Source organism: Pieris napi, chromosome 7 (genome assembly GCF_905475465.1).
Source record: "Pieris napi chromosome 7, ilPieNapi1.2, whole genome shotgun sequence".
Classification (NCBI taxonomy): Eukaryota; Metazoa; Arthropoda; class Insecta; order Lepidoptera; family Pieridae; genus Pieris; species Pieris napi.
The window spans coordinates 9,445,547-9,466,159 of NC_062240.1; the positions used below are offsets into that span (position 1 = coordinate 9,445,547).

Below are 20,613 nucleotides of genomic sequence, written 5' to 3' on the forward strand. Positions count from 1 at the left end.
AAATTTTGTATTTAAGATGTGTGTACAGGACAATGTCTTTCGGATCCGCTAGTTTTTTAATAAAAATAAAGTATTTTGTACAGCAAAGCAACGAGGCGTTAAATATGAGGATAATAACAACCCTATGTGGGAGACCTCAGATTGCATCTGCTTCATTAGTAAATTTTCTTTTATATATATGATTTTTTCAAATGTTAATGTAATACAAACATCCATTTGTGCACAGCCGGAATTCGAACACACGACCTAGGCCAGAGAGTCAACCGCTTGAGCTGCTTATTTATCTAATAAGTATATTAATTTAAGATTTAAACTAGTATGGAAACTATTTATTAAACATGTCATTTAATATAAACAAAAGTATTAATAATTCATAATACATCTACACCATAAAAAACGTAATTTTTACAGGATATAAAGATATTATTCCATCCTTTAAGTGGTGATTTATTGAGGCTTTTATTAAGGTGACCAACTATACTCATTTACTGAGATTATACTCTTCTGAGTGAGTACTCTTTCCAAAGCCTGTACTCTGAACGTACTCATTTGTATTTCTATAACATTTTTTATATTATCTTAGTTGTCCAGACACTAATGCTGCTGTTGAAAGGGTTTTTTCTGTAGGGATTATTGGAGCAGTGAGTCGCAAATTTCTCTAAATACATTACCTATCTGTCGTATTAACAGTCAAATTTAATATGCAAAATGAAAGTTGTTCGGATGTGGCTACATTATTAGACGAACATCCTCATGTAGGAAAAAAAATCCACTCCCAAGAAAAATATGTTTTTATAGTTTTTTCTTTAAAAAAATTTCACCTCTGAAATACTGTATAGTAATAGTGTACTCTTTTTGAACAAAAAATAGTTGGTCACCTTACTTTTATTAGCTGACTGCACTATCATATCTATAATGTTTAATGCTGATTTAAAAACTATTATTTTAATTAGCGGTATATATTATTCGTTAAACAGAATTCAAGGTAATCCTTGGTGGGTCTAGCCAAAATGTCTATTAATTAGGAGGGTTGAACCACTGTCTCTAATTAACTGAAGACCCTGGCCACATTCAGTGTAATTAGTTTCCTTACGAGTTCTGTTCTCACGCTCTCCTTAAATACTTGAAGTTATTTGAGTTTCATTGATTGAATTATTAACTGAATATAACATTCATTTACAAAAACGTCGTTCACGTTTATTAATTTCCAAGTCTACTCAACTCCTGTTTATTTAAATACGAATAGTAATTACTACGTGTTGTTTTTTATTCTTAAAAAGCACGAAGCATATTTAAGTTTACAGTTCACAACTTGTATCATAAATCTATATATTTTTGACAGCTACTATTGTTTAAGTGTTTTTTTTATACAAAATATACAGATGTCTTACTGGAAAGAAAATTGACCTTAAATAGTTATTTTATAAGCTTAAATTCGCGTATTTAACCTATACATAAACCGTATAACCGGCAACGCAATATGGATTGTCTGGGACGCTTTAAACTGTATACTGTGATGTAAGGTTTTCTTCAACACATATTACCAAGTCAAGTTGTCAACAATTAAATTAACAGTTCAATAAAATACAAAGAAAAAACTTAATAAGGACTTCCCAAACAATACCCCGACGAGGGTGGTCGAGAATCTTTATTAAAATCTCGAGCGAGTAATAAAAGCACAGTTAAATGCGGAGAACTCTGATGAAAATATTAATTAATGTTTCGAAATGGGAAACATGTTGCTAATTAAATGGCGATATCGCATAAACGTAATTAAAGGTCGGGGAACATACGTTTCTCACGGGGCGGGCGATGCCCCGATCCGTACCGGCCCGGGACGCATCTCTCGTATTTATGAAAGGAATGCACCGATCCATTGCCCGGCAAAAACAGGTTACAACTCCGCCATCATACATGACGTTAAAATACACACGTTTAATGCTCTAACTTTTTGTCGCGACTCGGCTAAATGTTTATCGTTTTCGTCAGGACGTAATCTCAGCGTCGGTTTCGATATTGAAAAATACTTTGAAATGTCTAAGTTTATAATAGGAATTCCGCGAGCGAAACTATGAACATTCCGAAGTCGCTGCGGGCTTTATTAAATGCACTGACTGGCAACTATTAGCAATTATGATCGACGCGTCAATGAATGGCGTAATTAAAAAAGTCAATGATCACTTATTGTAATTAGTGGGGTATCGTCTTGCCGACAAAAAGGTAATTGTTTCCCGACGGCTATCAATCTGAACAAACTCAATGGCAACACGTGCGAACGCGACGCAATGCCGCTAGTCATTCTCTATAACACAGCTTTTTGTAGGGAAAATTATCCACGATGTTTTTTTATAGAAAACGGGCCAAATGGGCAGGAGCCTAACCTATTTTTATTTATTAATTGTATACATAATCAGAAAAAAAGAAGTTTACAATTGCGTGTTTACAAGCTAGTTAATGTTATGTGAGTCCATCCCGCCCATCGACACTCTCTATGCCAGAAGGCGCGAGTGCGTTGCCGGCTTTTAAATTACGGCTTACGATGTTGGTAAGTGATTTATTTACTTAACAGGTTAGATATTACAGCTTTAGGTACAATACGGTCACGAACAGAAAGATCGCAATAATTATTGCAAACTCCCACAATTGATAAGCTCACGAAACAGCGATCATTACAAACGAACAGATTTTATCCACAATCGAACGGCAGAAGCCCACTTATTTCATAATGAGGTTATTGCCTAGCATTCTAGCCCTTATCAGCTATTCCTTAGCGAAGAGCAGCGCCAAATTGGCGTGGAGTACGGGCGAAACGATCCGGCCAACAGATATACAGCTAATTAAGGACCGCGTGTGGATCTATTTGGTTAGATCTGCCAGTTGACGTGTGAAAATATCCAATTAATTAACGCGAAACTCTCGAATCGCGATCTCCTCGCGTGCTAGACTAGCTCAGCGCAACAGTTTTCAATTCGAACGTTTCCGTAAATGGGGTGAGTGGTGACTGACGTGATACCTAGACTGTTTCTATTTCTATCCTATTCTACTGAGGAATTTTCTCAGCAATACTTAAGAGATTTATTATTAAATACTTGTTTAGAAAAATCTCAGTAATATAGGATTATTAGAAGGCTGCCAACGCACTTGCGAGCCTTCTGGCAATATGAGTGTCCATGGGCGGCGGTATCACTCAACATCAGGTGAGCCTCTTGCCCGTTTGCCTCCTGTTACATAAAAAAGAGATAATATGATCTCTTTTTTATGTAACTCTCTCTAACGCTGACTCGACTATTCGTGAAATGGTAATGAAAAGGAGGAGTGATGACAGGAGAAGACCAAATTAAGACAATTATGGGTTTCAACATCCCTATTGTATAGAGGCAAGCTGAGGATAGAGTGGTGTGGAGGCAGCAAGTAGACGTATCGGTTAGGGCTTTTCACCCACTCCAGTAATGAAGACTACGAAAAAGAAGCAGAATCATCAAGAAGTATTACATCCATAATTTCAATTAAAATACCGATTCAAGTCAATTAAAATTTTTAACATTCCAACACTGTATAATTTAATAGCATAAGGACACCGATTAGCCACAAGTGCAATAAATTGGACAATTATCTAGTCGGCCAGATAAACAGCGGTAAGATGCGCAAGCGCTGGTTTGTGGTGCAATGTAGCGAGTGTTAATGGGCTATTAACCGCTCGTTTCTCTAATTGGGGAGAAATGCGGGCATCGTACACGCGTCTACGAACCTTTTTACCTGCTTGCATACTACACAAATTTATTTTATTACCCTATTATTAGTTCCTTTTTTTCATATTCCGCCTGATAATTTGCAGGTAAAGCATTTGGTTGATTATGATTAAAAACCAATCTTAAGAAATATTCTAAGATTCCGTTATTTTCTAAATTGTTTTGTTTTATTGTTTTTATATGTTTATTATGTTATGTTTTTATATACAACATAAATATTGGAACGAAGATTGATTTGAGACAATATGTAGTTAATGTCTATAACGAATATTTGAGAATTTCAATCATAAAAACACACACTCACACATTTTCATACACACCTCAAACGAGAAATTATTAGCAAATTGTTTTTGTTAATACATAATGTTCTTCGTATATATGGTGTAATGCATTTTGGCTATATTTTAATTTAACATTTGTAATTTTTTTTATAATACAGGAAGCAAACGGGCATGGACACTCATTGCCAGAGGGCTCGCAAGTGCGTAGCCGGCATGGCGGCAAAATTTCATTCGTGAAGGTGAACATAATATATAGATTTACGCTTTATTTTAATAAATGAAACATAAGTTAATCGATGTTAAAAAGATTTTTTTTATCTAGGTACAGTATTTCCATGTCCTGTAACTACTAGAATTTCTAAAGACATTCCAAGCACAATCGAAACTGAATGTTGAAAGTCGATTAGTTAATAGAGTCGCAGTGACGTGACAAGGCAGAGCTGTTCACGCGTTTTAATTTCCTGGTGACGCCGCCAACCGTATGTGACCAATTCGCTGAGGGAAAAAATAGCGTTATAGATTTGCACATCGCCAAAATTTTACTTAGCAACGTGGACAAGAATTTGTTCAGAAAGTTTAAATTAAGAATAAAAAAGGTTAGTGTAGAAAATATGTTTTAAATTAAAAACAAAAACATATTTGTCACTTACATGAAAAAAAAAAGTAAAATTTAAATTAAGAATTTGAATAAGAATTTGAATTAAGAATTTGTCTATTTATATTTTTAAAATAAGACAATGAATGGCGTTTATCTCATCTATGGTTGTGTACGATGTCATATAATTTCCACAGACGATACAAGATCTAAATTATCTTCCGTAGCTTGGATAAAATACATGTTTACCAAGATTAAATTAAACACACATATTGCATATTTATAAAACGTAGGTACTTTTAATATATTCTATTTAAATAAAACAACCGGATGAAAATGCAATACATGTTTAAATCTATATAAATAAAAATTGCAAAATCTGTTAAACGCAAAAGTCCAAGATGGCTGGACTAGTTCGAGTATATTATTGAAGATATGATTTTTATGGAAATAAAAATTGGAAAAATGCATGGTAAAACCTTATAACCAGTTTTTATTCTATTTTTATTTTTTATATCTATTTTATAGTAGATGTCTATGGGTAGTACGGTAACATAGCAAAATTTTCTATATATAGCTACTAAAAAGATAGGATTAAAAAAAGCATATTAAGCCGAAACGAAGTTCGCGGGGGCAGCTAGTTATAAAATTTACTACAGAAAGTTGACGGGCTGTAAAGCGCGCCCAACGCAAGGACAGTTTTATTAGTTCAAAGAATTAATTATTATTCGAAATATTAATTGTCTTTACATAATTACTTTTTATCGACTCTTGTCTCAACTCATTAATAATTAAGAGCATCAATATCCTATTGATACCAGAAGATAAATCTCAAAGATAATAGAATGAGCATTGTTCTCTAGTCGGAAGAAAGCGGCGTTTAATTTCCTACAGTTTGCGCGACTGAACTAGAACTGAAACTCGTCGTGGCTTCATCTGATACTGATTTAATTAACACCACTCAATAGACTATATATCGGTAAATAGTTTAGTAGACTTAACTAATAAAGTACTTGATTTAATTTCCTAAACTCTCGCTGAGGTTTCGTCTTCAAAACATAATGATTAACGCACTTATTTGATTTGCAGTGAAACAAGTGTTTCTTTATTAAATTTGGATAAAAAAATATTTATTATTTTTCAATTAATATCTCGAGAAAAAAATATATTTTGTAAATTTTACAAGGAATAAATGAGGCTTAATTATTATTATTAATATCTCGAGTAAAAAAATCTTTGCTAGTATCAAATACACGATAAACAAAGTATGTATTTTGATAAATACAGTCGGGTAAGAAAAATTTCATTTTCTTTTAAAGTATAATATAAGTTCTATATTTTAAATGTGTCAAAGCATTCTTGCAGCAGTTAGAATAAAGATCGTCTAGTAAAATCAACGTTAAAAATGAAGTAATAAATACAAAATAGCAATAGAAAAGCTGAGCAGACAATGTCGGGTCCACATATTCGTTGAGCGAAGTAATTTTCCCGGGCCCCTTTCATGGAACTCGCGTGTTTGCTAGTTAGAATTCGGGTGTAGTTCGAAAATTAATCAGAGCCCATTGTGGCCGCTTTGTCGCGGACTCTGGTGCCAATTATTGGCTGCGCTGCGCACTCGCGTAATTGAACCTGCCCCGAGGCAGTTCACAACTCTGCCGGCTCTAATTCTCCAACTTTTTCTGTGGAAATTGTTGGAAATCGATTTCGCCAATCATTTCCGTCATAGGATTTTCGACATGTGTTTTTGAAAAGGTTCTCAACCGTGACAAAGGAATATAAATGACACGCAACTACTTCCCTATTGATAAAATAACAAACATGATAATGAGACGCGTTATAAAATCAAAAAGCATAACCAATCGTTCGCTTGAAATAAATAGCACGTTCACATTTAAAACAGTTGTAGAGTAAAAATTGAAAACTGCGTTACAAGCGGAAACTGTCGCAATTTGGCGGTCCATAGGGCTGTAACTACGGAAAATATGCACTCATATCAGATCTGTGTCTAGTAAATCTTTGTGACTACTTAAAAGGCTATCTTTATATATATAATTCTTCTATGAGTGTGTATGTCACTGAACTTCTCTCAAACGACTGGACCGATTTTGATGAAATTTTTTGTGTGTGTTCAAGGGGATCTGGGAATGGTTTAGATTCACAAATCAGCCCGCCAGATGGCGCTGCAGTCGGTACTTTCATACTTTGCTTAACTAATCGCTTGAAATATCATGCAGGACAACGTCTGTCGGGTCCACTAGTATTTAATAAAAATATTGTTACGGTGTAGCCTAAAAGCTGTAATGTCTCGTGTCGTCATGGTAGCATAAGACTGCTCCCTAACATCGTGAGGAAATCGGCTTGCCTTAGACCTAAAAAGTCGACGGCGTGTGTCAGGCATAGGAGGCTGATCACCTACTTACTTGTTGGTTTGGGAAACAATCATTACACAGATACAGAAATTTGAGGCCCAGACCTAAAAAGGTTTAGGACCTTATGTTTACTATTTCTTGTTTTTGCTACCTTTCTAGTCTTGCCAACTACGAGAAATATACAATTATTTTTTTCATAGTGACAACCCTAGCGATGACACGGTGAACACAAGTCACTGATTGATTACAATAAAATAATAATTTGTGTGAAAGTAACTGTCTATATATGATGATAGTAAACAACTCGTTGCGTGATCGGAGTTTTTATTGACGTTTGAATAACATTATTATAAATGCTCTATATAAAACATGCAATAATAATTCATCCATTTGTATTTATTATTTAACCACGCGTTGATAGTCGAGTGGTTCTACGGTTTGATGCCTGGGCACAAACAGATAGATCTTTCTAAGTGCGTTTAACACACGCACTAGGAAGAACATTGTAAGGAACGGACATGTCTTATGCCCGCCATCCATTGAGTGCGGAACGGACCCCTTACGGACTCCGCTATACTCGTAACGATGATTTTCATACATGTGCTTCCACCAAAGCGCAGACGAGCGCAGCGGAGAGAGCGAGTTGAAAGAGTCACATATGAGGTTGACGAGTTGACCGAGTTTCCCACGGAAATGAAAATGTATGAAAATCATCGTTACGAGTATAGCAGAGTCCGTAATGGGTCCGTTCCGCTCGCATTGAAAGGCGGGCATTGAACCCTAAACATCAACGTGTGTCCGAAAATCTATATCTATAATCTATAAATTTCTAGACTAAAAAAATGGAAAGACTTTAAATGTTGTACGATGCTTTATTGTACGTGAATATCATACGTACAATATACATACAGTAAAACACAATAAACCTATTCTTAATACTAAATAATTCTAAAATAGTTGGCGTTGATGACACAAAATATTTTTCTTTAAATGTAAATAAAATGCAACCGACATCGAAACGGAGGATGTATTAGATTTTATTATTCATTTAAATATTCAAGATAAATAAAACAACTTTTATTTTCATGAGCTTAAATTAAGGATTCCAAAGTCCGCATTTAAGCTGTACATAAACAGCCAAACATTGTTTACATTTAAAGCCATAAAAACAGAACAAAAGGCTAAGTCCTAAATACCGCATAATACCGTCGAGTTAATGAATTTAAACGTATAATAGTCGCAGGGTCAGTAAAGCGAAGACATTAAAACAATAGCGAGTGTAACGCGCTACTAACCACCGCCAAATTTGCATTCCTCATTGTTAAAGCACATAAAAATTCTCTCATTAACCTGGGGTGGTCAGAAACTGCCACCCGCTTTGTCCACTTCGTGTATTCTGCGCTCGCTGTAATACTGTGCAACGTTTAACCGTATCTTTGAGCTGTATCTTTCATGAGGATTCGTTATCAGGATGATAATGAACGGTTTATTATATTATTTATTATGGTAAATTTATAAATTAATCAAAATAACTTTAAAATAAATTACATTTATATTTACTACCAGTTCCCAGATAAAGAGCGTAGAACAAAGAATGGCAATATAATCTCTGTCACTCTAGTAATATTAGATATAAACAAGAAATTGAATACTTCTTTTATACGATTGATTTGAGAATAATATATACTATATAGGGCAATTAAAGTTCTTTAACTTCAGATTGCTATGGCATTTTACAAGGAAATTAACTGTTTAGTAAAGAATCTGAGTGCAAATATACATAGTATTCATATATACGTTCTTTTTTTAACGAACAATTTGAACTCCTTCTTCTTCTGTTTACTTGACGTAATTGTTTTTTGTACTGGTTCATAATAAACGGATATGTCAAAAATGCCTTTACTATTTAGATATATGTTGCAATAGCGAAGCTATATCACAAATAATTATCATTAATATTTTCTTAATATTAGTTATATGAATCAATGTTAATATGCTAGGCCTCTAAACGCCGCACCTGTTCGTAGCGAAGCACCTGCTGCCCAAAGATCTGGGTGCAGCGTAACTCGATACTTGGCGCCTGTTTTCATTACAGTCTGCTTAACATACTTCACGTGCCCTCACATTCCTCCCAGCACGTGTCCAGTACTTTTAGTTTTTATCCCCTACGATCTCGCCAAATGAATTTTTTTATTCAAATAGTGCTATTGTTTCGCATCCTACATTTAAACTTAATAAACTATCTAGTGGCGATGGAAAACTTTTCTGGAACTAGATCGTTCATTTGTTTATTTGATAACTATTTAATAATAGCTTTTAAATTTCAAATATTTTTTTTATATATATAGAACTGGAGGCTTACCTGATGTTAAATGATACAGCCACCCATAGACTCAATGCCAGAGGGCTCACGAGTGCGTTGCCGACCTTTTAAGATTGGTAAATGTTGGTCAATGAATGACATATATGAGAACTATAAAGTAAATTATATATTTTTATAAGAAATTAACTAATAAGTTATACTATAGATTTACCTATTTTTTTAAAACTTGTTTTTTTTTTAAACTTGATAGTGAAATTAAATACAAGGGGTATTTAATTTCACAATTTGTTTTTGTATGTCGAAAATTTTATCCAGGTGACGTACAAAGTCATTTAAGATTCGATTGCCGTTTTCCAATGGAATAAACGGCACGAAGCAAATACTAGATTTAAATATAAAATTTTGGCAAAAAATGGTCTTATAATCTGTGGAGGAAGGATGGTGTACTGTTCCTCTAACCTAAACTACTGACTTTTCCGAAAGCCCCAGTAGCTTTTTTTAAATGGAATCTCACTGTTGGTCCGAAGGGCTTTCATAGTTCGGGCTGTTTTGGCGAATAACTTGGCCGGATTGGACTTTTCCCGCGCATTAGGTCAAGAACGTCTCTTACGAGACTCGGACCTCACGGGGTCAACAGTACGTTGTAAAGGACCCCCGCCTTTCCCGGTGAAGGTGTTTCGTGACCCTAGTTAGACTAGAATTTTAATTCCTCGTTAGCTATTGTTATTGTGGAAGACTAGACCAGTGGTTAAGGTCGAAAGTAATCCTTAGCAACGGGAATAACTTCGTTAGAGCGTTGCAGAGAATGACGTCATCGTAATTCGTCGTTTTAATAGACGACACACCTACGCATTGATGGTGTCGTCTATTCAAACTCAAAAACAGAGAGATACACATTTTGACGATTTTTAAGCGTGTTCAAATAAAGTTAAGCATGATGATCTTAAAGACTTCCAACCACGTGTGATAGTTTTTGTAGGTGTATGTTTATCAAGAAGTTTATCGCAAAAATGTCATATAGTGGTGATTCTCGATATAACTTTTTATCATTAATATCCAAAAACATTTTTTGAGATCCACGCATTTCTCAACATGTATAATTAATTGCTATGTATTACAATTCCACTTTTTTTTACTCTCATTCTAAGAACTATAGAGCAATTTACAATATTATACGATACCCATAGACAAGTAACTAACGAAAGAGTATTAACAAAATTCTTGACCTACATAGAAATAATATCTAATAAGTAAAAATGGAAAGCTTTTCTTAATTAATTTTTAGCTATACATTACAAAACTCATATAACGTAATGAACCTATCCATATATTTAACGAAATCTGCTTTCATTATCCAGCCACTCCACGGGAAAATTCCATAGCGGCGTTGTTCCATTAACACAATTTTATGTTCACCATATTAAAATAATAAAAACTTATGCCTCTCTTAATTAAATAATTTAGCGGCGGGCTGAGCAGAGATATGTAAATTGTTTTAGGGGATAGATCAAACAACCCTTTTTTATGACTTTAATATGCGGTCTTCGGGCGGGAGGGGGTCGCGAGACTCGGGCGGGGGGGACGAGGTAAGTTATGAAATATTTAATAACGGCGCACACGATTCCATTTGAATTACTTTCGAGGAAATGACGATGTGCTAAGCTTTGGGTACACCGAGACTTAGGACCGATATTTGTTAATTAGTTATTAGTGAATTAATTATAAGAAGAATTTACATTGTTTTATTTATTTATTTTACAGAATAATACAATCTAAAGCAGTGAAAATTTTGAGCAGTGTTGGCCTAGTGGCTTCAGCGTGCGACTTTCATACCTGAGGTCGTAGGTTCAATCCCCGGCTGCGCACCAATGGACTTTCATTCTATGTGAAGGAAAACATTGTGAGGAAACCGATATGTCTTAGACCCAAAAATTCGACGGCGTGTGTCAGGCACTGGAGGCTGATCAACTACTTGCCTATTAGATTTAAAAATGATCATGAAACAGATTCAGAAATCTGAGGCCAAGACCTAAAGAGGTTGTAGCGCCACTGATTTATTTTACTACAATACAATCTAAATCATGACATATTAATCTTGTTTGCGAGGACGGTGTTTTTCGTATTAATGAAGAATTTTATAGTATCCTGACGACGCCAACATCGTCTAATTCAAAAAATGCAAAAGGCTCAAGTGGCTTTGACATGTGCACCGTATGGCGGACCACAGAACCCCAAGGTCCTTACTGAAAACATGGTGGCAAGAGAAAACCCGGTAGACCAAGGTTGCGTTGATGGGATTGAGTTGTCACGGACCTCGAAACGTTGAAGTATTTCCGAACCAATTCGACTTAGGGTCCTTCAATAAAGAGCGTACCATTTTTATAAAGCCGGCAATTGGAAGCCATTCGAATGTGAGTGTCCATGGGTGGTAACGCTTAATCAGGTGAGCCTCCTGCCCGTTTGCCTCCTGTTACATAAAATTAATTGTACGAAACTATGGAAGGCTGCAAGACATGAAAGTTATTTTACTTACCTAATAGAAACATTAAAAGATCTCCCTACTAGAGTTTCTAAAAATCGACCTAATGAAATAAATGACTTAATTTGGAAAAAAATATTATTCTATTAATGATTATTTGCGTAAAACAATTATAATGTGATATTTTATCACTACAAATAATATATATAGGGACTCCTTTTAATAATATTTTAGTTATTATATTTTAATATTAGTTATTGTTTTTAATTAAAAATATATATTAAAAAAATCATGATGTATGTTAATAATATAAGAATTGACAATAATGATATGACTCATAATGTATGTAACTTCTATGTAAAATTCATTTTAAGACAAATTTGCACGCCATTATGTGTGGCAGAATATACGAACTTTAGGTATATTATACCACTTGCAAATCAATTATTCTTATTAAGCGTTTATAATTACAATAAGTTACTTATTTCTTGTCTAGTCCTACGTATAAACTTATATCAAATCATCAATATCAACTTATATCATAGCGGCTCAACATAACGGAGTAATAAAAATATATTAAATATAAGGAAGTAAGCATTATCTTACAAAACGTTTCTCATACCATAAATGTCTGATAACATAACAAATTGAGTACAATGGCAACAATGACCAGAAAAGGCGCGATTTCTTCAACGACTGCACTTACATAACTGATGACGTCAATTATAAACACAAGTAAAAAGTTACAAATAACAAAATGCAATGAATAATTCAAAAATGGAATTTTTTACACTTGCGCTCATTGTGAAACCGGTATAACGCAAGTCGCTTCAGTGTCTCAAATACCGAGGGAGTGTTTTAATTAATGTTCCTCGACAAATTGCGAAAAAACCCGCGTAATGACGTCACATGTGTAACGAGCCTGATTACGCTGACGAGTTGTCGTCAAATAGCTCTTTTATACCGATGACTGGCGGAGTAAAGAGGCATGTAAGGAGAATACGTGTTTTAATGACCTAATTATAATTTAATCTTAATTAAGGAATTAAATTTAAGTGCATACGTTTTGAGATCGCGTATTACGGGATTAGTGTGGTAATGAATCTTCATTAACGTTATAAAAATTTTCGTGTCTATAGAAATATTTTTGAGTGCGCTTTAGCTTTCATGAAAGAATTTTATTTAGTTTTTCCAATAAAATCCCCTTTCTGTATTTTCAATATTTGATTAATGCGTCGATGCTGTGTTAGAAGACTTGGACAGTTAAAATCAAAAGGTCTTAGAGTAACACCTGCAATCTGCATTAACAAATGACTACGATGACGCTATACCTGGAATCGCGCTAACGAAATTATTTCAGCCGCTAAGAAAATATACAAATTCTTGAACTTCATCGGGTCACTGAGGCTTTCGGGCCATTCATTCCTTAGACTGATCGAGGATCCCTTAAGGTGACAATTCCCTCTTCCTCCACATTAGTGTCTGCTTTTGTAATTTGATAATAAATTAATACGATTATTACTCTTCTAATCGCCACGCGTCTAAAAAGTGTGTTTGTGTCTGAACTCGTATGACGATAGCTCATTTTTGGATAATTTTTACACGCTTTATATTACAATTCAGTAGGTACTTTACAATTAAGGTTCAAAATGAATATATTTTAGACGTACGCCACCTTTACGACATTCATATGTGGAAAAACATTTTTTTTTTTTTAAAGACAATTCACACCAATTGACCTAGTCCCATGCTAAGCTGGTGAAGCTTGTGTTATGGGTACTAGGCAACGGATATACATACATATTATAGATAGATATACATATAAATACATATTTAAACTCCCAAGACCTAAGAACAACACCAAATGCTCATCACATCGATGTTCGCCTCAGCCGGGGATCGAACCCGGGACCCATGGATTCGCAGTCAGGGGTACTAACCACTAGACCAATGAGTCGTCAGTCGTATTGGATTTTGACCTACCCTTGTTGTAATTTAGATTGTTATTTCTGACGTAAATTTATAATATTTAAAAAATTTAAATGTTTGTTTATACATATCTTTATTTATTATTATTGTTATTTTTTCTTTAGATTTTACTTTATTATATTTTAGTTATAGTTACGTGTTATTTTGAGTTTATTTTTGCATTTCTTGTACTCTACCCTCTGTAGGTGTTTCTTTTTCATTGTTCCACATTAGGGTTGCCCGGAAGAAATCGCTTGTTAGCGATAAGGCCGCCCGTTGCCTTATAACTTTTGTAACCTGCTTTTTTATATTTTTTTACTACTTGCTTTATTATAAGGTAATAAAGTATAAATAAATAAATGTTGATCGAATATTGTTAATGTCATGAATTTTTTCTAAAGCACGTATAACTCGGCTATAATAAGATTGTATCAGATATTAAACAAATCGGCGAGGTCAATCTCAATTGCCCAATGATCGATACTTCACGAGATAATAAGGTTTTTTCTCTCTGGGAGTATCAAGTTTCCCACGCTCGGGACGTGGAGTTAAAATTTTTCGAATTAATTGACATATCTTCAAATAAAGTGACTATAAAATAATTAGATTTTTATCATATTGACTTGCTTCCAAGGACGAATCCTTTCACAGATCATCACAGATTTTTAACTGATCCTGTATAAAAAAGGGTCTTAATAGTCTCTTCTGCTACAAACTTGTATGGGACTCAGTGATGCCACCATGGGGGATTTTCCCTCCAAATTTAGGAGGAATCAATAACTAGGAGGTTTTTGAGAGTACAATTATTTATGGGGTACAATATTTTTTTCCTTATCAAACGCACGATTCTAAACAAATTTTATTAAGCCTAGAACTCAACCAACAAACTAAACTTAATATGAACTCCAAACGTGGCTATAATTGAAACATCAAAAGCTATAATGCACATAATATGTATTATACTACTTGAATGTATTTTTGATGCAATTACCTCTCCAACGGAATGTACAACAAAAACTTTAGGGGGTTTCAATCAATATTTAGGGCTATTGGAAGTTGATTCTAGGGGAAACATTCTGTAGGAGTTAGCATCATTGGTGAGACTTATTCATAATCATAACGAAGACTATGTGCCGCGGATTCTAGAATCCACCCTTGAGGCACTCCAAATGATAGCCCATTGCGTAATAGACTCCATAGCTAAGATAGGCAAATTTAATTGTCACAAACTGTCACTTTGCGCCTCATTTTCTAATAGGCAAGACTGTGATCACCCTACTGAACCAGACACACGCCATCGAGGTTTTGGGTCTTAGACAAGCCGTTTTTCTCACGATGATTTCCTTCATCGTACAAACTGGTGTTATATGCGCACATTGACCTACGACCTCAGGGATGAGAGACGCTGAAGCTTAGCCAGAAACTCTAGAATGCCCGAAATATTTCATAATCTACAGATTTAACATACTCAATACATGCAATGATTTGTTAGAAGGTGTGGGCTCTTATTTATTCAGGCTAATGTTATATTTGTTCATTGCGTTTGTTATATATTTGTATACTATTCATGTATAATGAAGTACCTGCTATTTAAATACTAGTATATTTGCATTACAAATAGAAATAGTGGATAAAAGCAAAACTGTTTGAGATTATATTTTTAAATAATTATTTATTAATTTTTTTTTCTCTATGTGACAGTACATTTTTATAATTTGCAAATTTTATGATAACGTAATTGTCATATATTTTAAAATAGATTATACAACTAATTATTGTTAATAACTAACATCTGCAAGGAAGCCACAGATTTGCAATATTATTATGTACTTTACACAAATTTTTGTTAAACATAAATTAATTGTATTTCAATATTTTTTGCTACTAATTATATTTATAAGGACTTTCACAAGGACAAGCATGAGCTTGTGTTACTGTCTAAGCTAGAGGCTTTATGAGTAAATTGTATGGCTAGATAGCCGTTCTATTACTGTACGTATTACTGTTCAAGAGATATGAAACAAAGCACATTTTTTTGTCTTTTTAATTACATACAAATTTTAACGCAAATCTAGTCGCGTACTATAATATGGGTCTTAGCCGCATATTGCATCCGTTTCATTGTCCATTTTCATTCCAATAGACAAGTAAGTACTTTTGTGCCTGACTCATGTAGATTTTTGGTTTAAAGATATGCCAGTTTCCACATGTTTGCCATCATCGTAAAAGCAAGTGTTAATAGCGAAAATATAACGAAATATTCATTAGCCATGTACCGAACACACGTCCGATGCTTAAGCCACAAGGCCAACACTGCTCTTATTTATTATTATAAAACAATATTACTTATTATTTCTTCGATACATTACGACTACACCGTGTAGATGGCGTCATTTCAAGTCCAAACAAATGTCGGTAACGTATAGGTCATTAATTGTTTTAAACAATTCGTGACTATAATTGTTTTGTTTCATATTTTAACACAAGAATCTTATTCCGAGAAAGTTTGAAGTAATAAACATTTAAAATCGATTCCATCAGCGCGGGGCGTGGATCGAAACAGCGCCGTGAAAATCATTCGGAGATAAATCGCTAATTCGTAATGGCTCATTGTTTGTGACCGTACAAAGGATCTTTGTGATGCACAATACCTCATACTTAACTTGAAAGAAATAGCTAATTTCAGTTATTCAATGTTGTGTAAGCTTTCATTGTAGCTTTTTTACTTATATGACAAAAACTACGATAGAAGGATAATTTAAATAAGTTACATATTTTAAATTTTAAATTTTCTCTAACAATTCAAAAGTTTACTAACACTAACAATCTTATGACTCATTAAACCTAAGATTAGCTGTTACATTTTTTTTTAAATATTTTTTTTAGATCTTAGTTCAGTTTAGTTTGAGTAGGTACATATTTTTAGTGTAACATGTAATCGTATGTTAATAATTATTTATGCACTTCTTGTACTTTACCATCAGTAGGTTTTTGTTTTCCATGATAGTGTTGCCTGGAGGACGTCTTAGCGGTAAGTCCGCCCGTTGCCTAATAATTTATGTAACGTGTTTTTATATGTATGTTTAAGGTAACGTTAAATGTAAATAAAGAATTTCTTAAACAAAATCTTCTTTTCCTGTCCTATGCTGAAACGGAACATGCTTATGGTGCAACAATAGTTTATTAATATGTTAGTGTTATATGGAAATTATTATATCAAGTACCGTTAATATGTCAAATGGAAGAGACTAGCCGCCCACGATACAGGGAATCCAAGGGTGGGGTTAGTGCCCTTTCTTTTTACATAACCCTTTTTATAAGTATAATAAAGTTTTTTAGATAATTAATTATTAATAGAAATACGGATAATTAAAATAACCACTCAGCCTAATTACAATTTCATTTCTATGCGAATTAATTGGGGCCCTTCCTTATTAGGGTAGCCAGTTTGTAGCCTGTCTACAAGCACATTCAGATTATTGTTAGATATGTGATAGAAATTCAATTATATTCACGCTTTTATTTGTCTTGATGTATAAATAATAATTAATGTTTTTAATATCTCTCTTACATATAGTATTTACAATATTCAGTTTCATTTCAATTCATGTTTATTTTTCATTCAAATTTCTAAGTACAAATAAGATACTAAGTCAACAACAGGTATTCTAACAAAACTTTTCAGTGTCCAACAGTTTTAATTCGAAGCAAATAATGATGATATTAACTTAAGAAATCTCTCAAACAAAGTCTGCAATAAAGTAAGAATTCTCAATACAAATGAAGCGGAATAACATTGTAAATATCGGCGAAGGAACAAGATAGCCAGCACAAATATAAGGGCGTGGACATATTGCATTGACCGCGCGTGGGCACCGAACATGGCGGCCTAACAACTTAATAAGCGGTTGCGCGTGATTTACGCGGGCCCGCGGCGCCGGCGCACTCGCCCCACCATATTTATACTAATTTATGACAGATAAACATCGATTATACTTAGTACTGCTCCGAGCCAATAAATACGACTTTTAAACTAAAAATAAATCGCGCGGCGCAGCTCATTAGTGCGAATAAATCACGTAAATGTAATACGTGCTAATTACGCACGTAATAAATCTCTAAACGTATAACTATCGCAAATGGTACAAACATGGTATTGTGTAGTGTCATAGGCCATGGACCCCACTCGGCGCGTGAGTCGAGTTATGGCTCTCGGAATGGCCACGGCACTAACAATCGTGAATCGAAAATAACCGGAAAATTTCTTCAACTCGTCTAATGGCTTATTGTGTTTATTTTATTGTTATTATGGCGTGTCGTGTTGTCATTTAAAATTTAAGTGCCATTTAAATCCTGAAACGCTGGACGTTTCGACTTTCAAACAAATTTTCCCTTCGTATATATTTAACTGTTATTTCAACTTTGTGGCTATGAAATATTTGCCCTCCCCTTTTAGATTTAGAAGATCTTAAATGTCTAGCGTCTCAGGAAATGAAATGAAATGTTAAATCCCATTAATGCACAACCGGGGCTCGAACCTACGACCTAAAAATGATAGACGCACGCGGAAATCACTAAGCCAAGACTGCAATGACCAGAGATAATTCCCAATATTTGGAAACAAATATCAAGGCTTTACAAAAGAAAAGAAAGTGAAATGGCGGTTCAGTTTGTCTTCGGATCAAACCTAAGTAATAATTAGATAAAGCGGTAAGTTCTTGAAAACAATTTCTTTCGGCATAATACTTTTATGATGTTTCTGAGATACAAACCTGAACTTTTAAACAAAACGTAAAAAAACACGTAAGATAAAAAAATGTTTTTCGTATAAAAGTTCCTTCTTTAATACCTAGGTTGAAATGTAACTATTCCGCCATATAGAATAATTGTTCGACATTCAATATTATTATGGGAACTTCGTTGTATACTTACTCCCGCATACATTAGCACACTTTACCGGCACTAGTTCGTACCCGCTTTGAATTTAATTAACATATCCGCTGTACTTTTTGATTTATTTGCTATAATATATTAAATTTATTTTATAAAGGTATCTTATGTTTTTCAGAATAGGTGTTCGGATTAATACCTGCAGTTGAGTTTCACAACTGAGCGTTATTTAAGGCATGTCTTACCGCGCAACTCCATTTCGACAAACAATACGACCTAGCCCTTAAAGAAAAGAGCGTACTAATTTTTAAAAGGCCGGCAACGCACTTAATCTCATGTGAGCCTCCTGCTCGTTTGACCCGTTATATAAATAAATAAATTATCATTTTACGACAAATGAAAAATCGTTTGTGCTAAGTTAAATTGCAAGTACGACACTTATACAACCGTATAATGAATCGATGTCTTTTATTGTAACTATTTTACTTAACATTGTGTCGTAAAATTATATTATTTAACTTCCAGGGCTTGAATCACTCAAATATTATAGAAAAGTTTCGACGATTAAAATAGTTCAATTGGATTCAACTAATAAAATGTTTATTATCGAGTAATGTATGCTAAACAAATTCCCATCTGTGTGAAGCCGAAGCAAGCTTGCAATAAGCCGTTTGTTTAAAATCTAATAATTGATAATAAACGAACAAACGTTAACAATAATTATAAATCTTGACTTGAAATGGTGAGTGCATTATCTCGGTAAGAATCGAGAACTCTTCGACAAAGGCTCTTCTCGACTAACGAGGTGATTCTGCAACCCGAGGGTCATTAACGGTCACTACACTGCGGTGATTATTTTATTATAAAAATATTGCTTTCATTACAGCAACTGTCGATTGTGCACGAAGCTTCCTTTAATTGAAGGACGGGATTTAAATTTCGAACTTGCAAAAAAGAGATAAAATTGTAAGACTATAATTATATGTACTACCTGTACTAACAACATAGAACAGATGATAGAAGTATTGATGTGTAAAATGTTTAGTAAGAAAACTAAGATTTATTAATGAGTATCTCTCAATCCTGGGCATTTGAAACATTACGCCTGTGCAGTGTGCACCAATACATTTTTTATTCTATGTTGGAATTTTACACTTTAATTTGCATAAGCTGAATATATTTGTTTATAAAAATTGAAGAAACTAATGCAATCGGAGGCTTGTAAAGCTACTTAATTATTTTATTACTATAAGAATTATAAATTAAAAAGTTGTTTGGTAATTCAAATAAAAACTTCATTTCTTCAATATATCTCAATATAGAGCTCTTGTGACGTGTGTTTCAAATAAAATATTTACTCACTTAATAATTTACATAGGTACGCCTTATGTCGATAAATAAAAAAAAACAAGATTTTAACTGTACAAAATACGAAACATTTATTGAGTTTAATCCTTAATAAGTAAATTCTCGCCGATACAAGACCGTAAAGCAAAGTAGTCGATCATTGTGAATGTTCAGCGACTGTGAGCACAGGCTTATTCCATGTTTCACCTCATGTGGAAATATTTGTGGAACACGAATCGAGGGAATGATATTTTTATTAAAATTATTGAGTGAGAAACGTTTGAATAAGACGTATTTCGACGCGCTGAACAGGATCGTTGGTGTTCTTAAGAACGTCGAGTTTTGTGCTCATCTTGGTAAAATGGTCTTGTAAACTTACATGAAGCTAGTACTGTTTATTACAATAGTTACGACGAAAACAAATGGTAACCATGGTAACATATACATACTCATAACTTCACTTTAGACTATGTTTTATGTAAGGATTTAATTAATCTAATAAACCCTACCACAAATTACGTAAAATTTATTTAATAAAATTATCTAAAGCGTTTGAACCCCGATTTTACACGAATGCCTTCTTTTGCGTGATTAACACTCGCTAGTAAAGCG

The 20,613-nt window shown here is 33.9% G+C and overlaps 1 protein-coding gene across 1 annotated transcript in view; it reads right to left on the reverse strand.

Moving 5' to 3' along the window:
* LOC125050953 (LIM domain transcription factor LMO4) overlaps positions 1-20,613 on the reverse strand; it is a 145,881-nt gene that overhangs the window by 111,633 nt on the left and 13,635 nt on the right. The window lies entirely within an intron of this gene.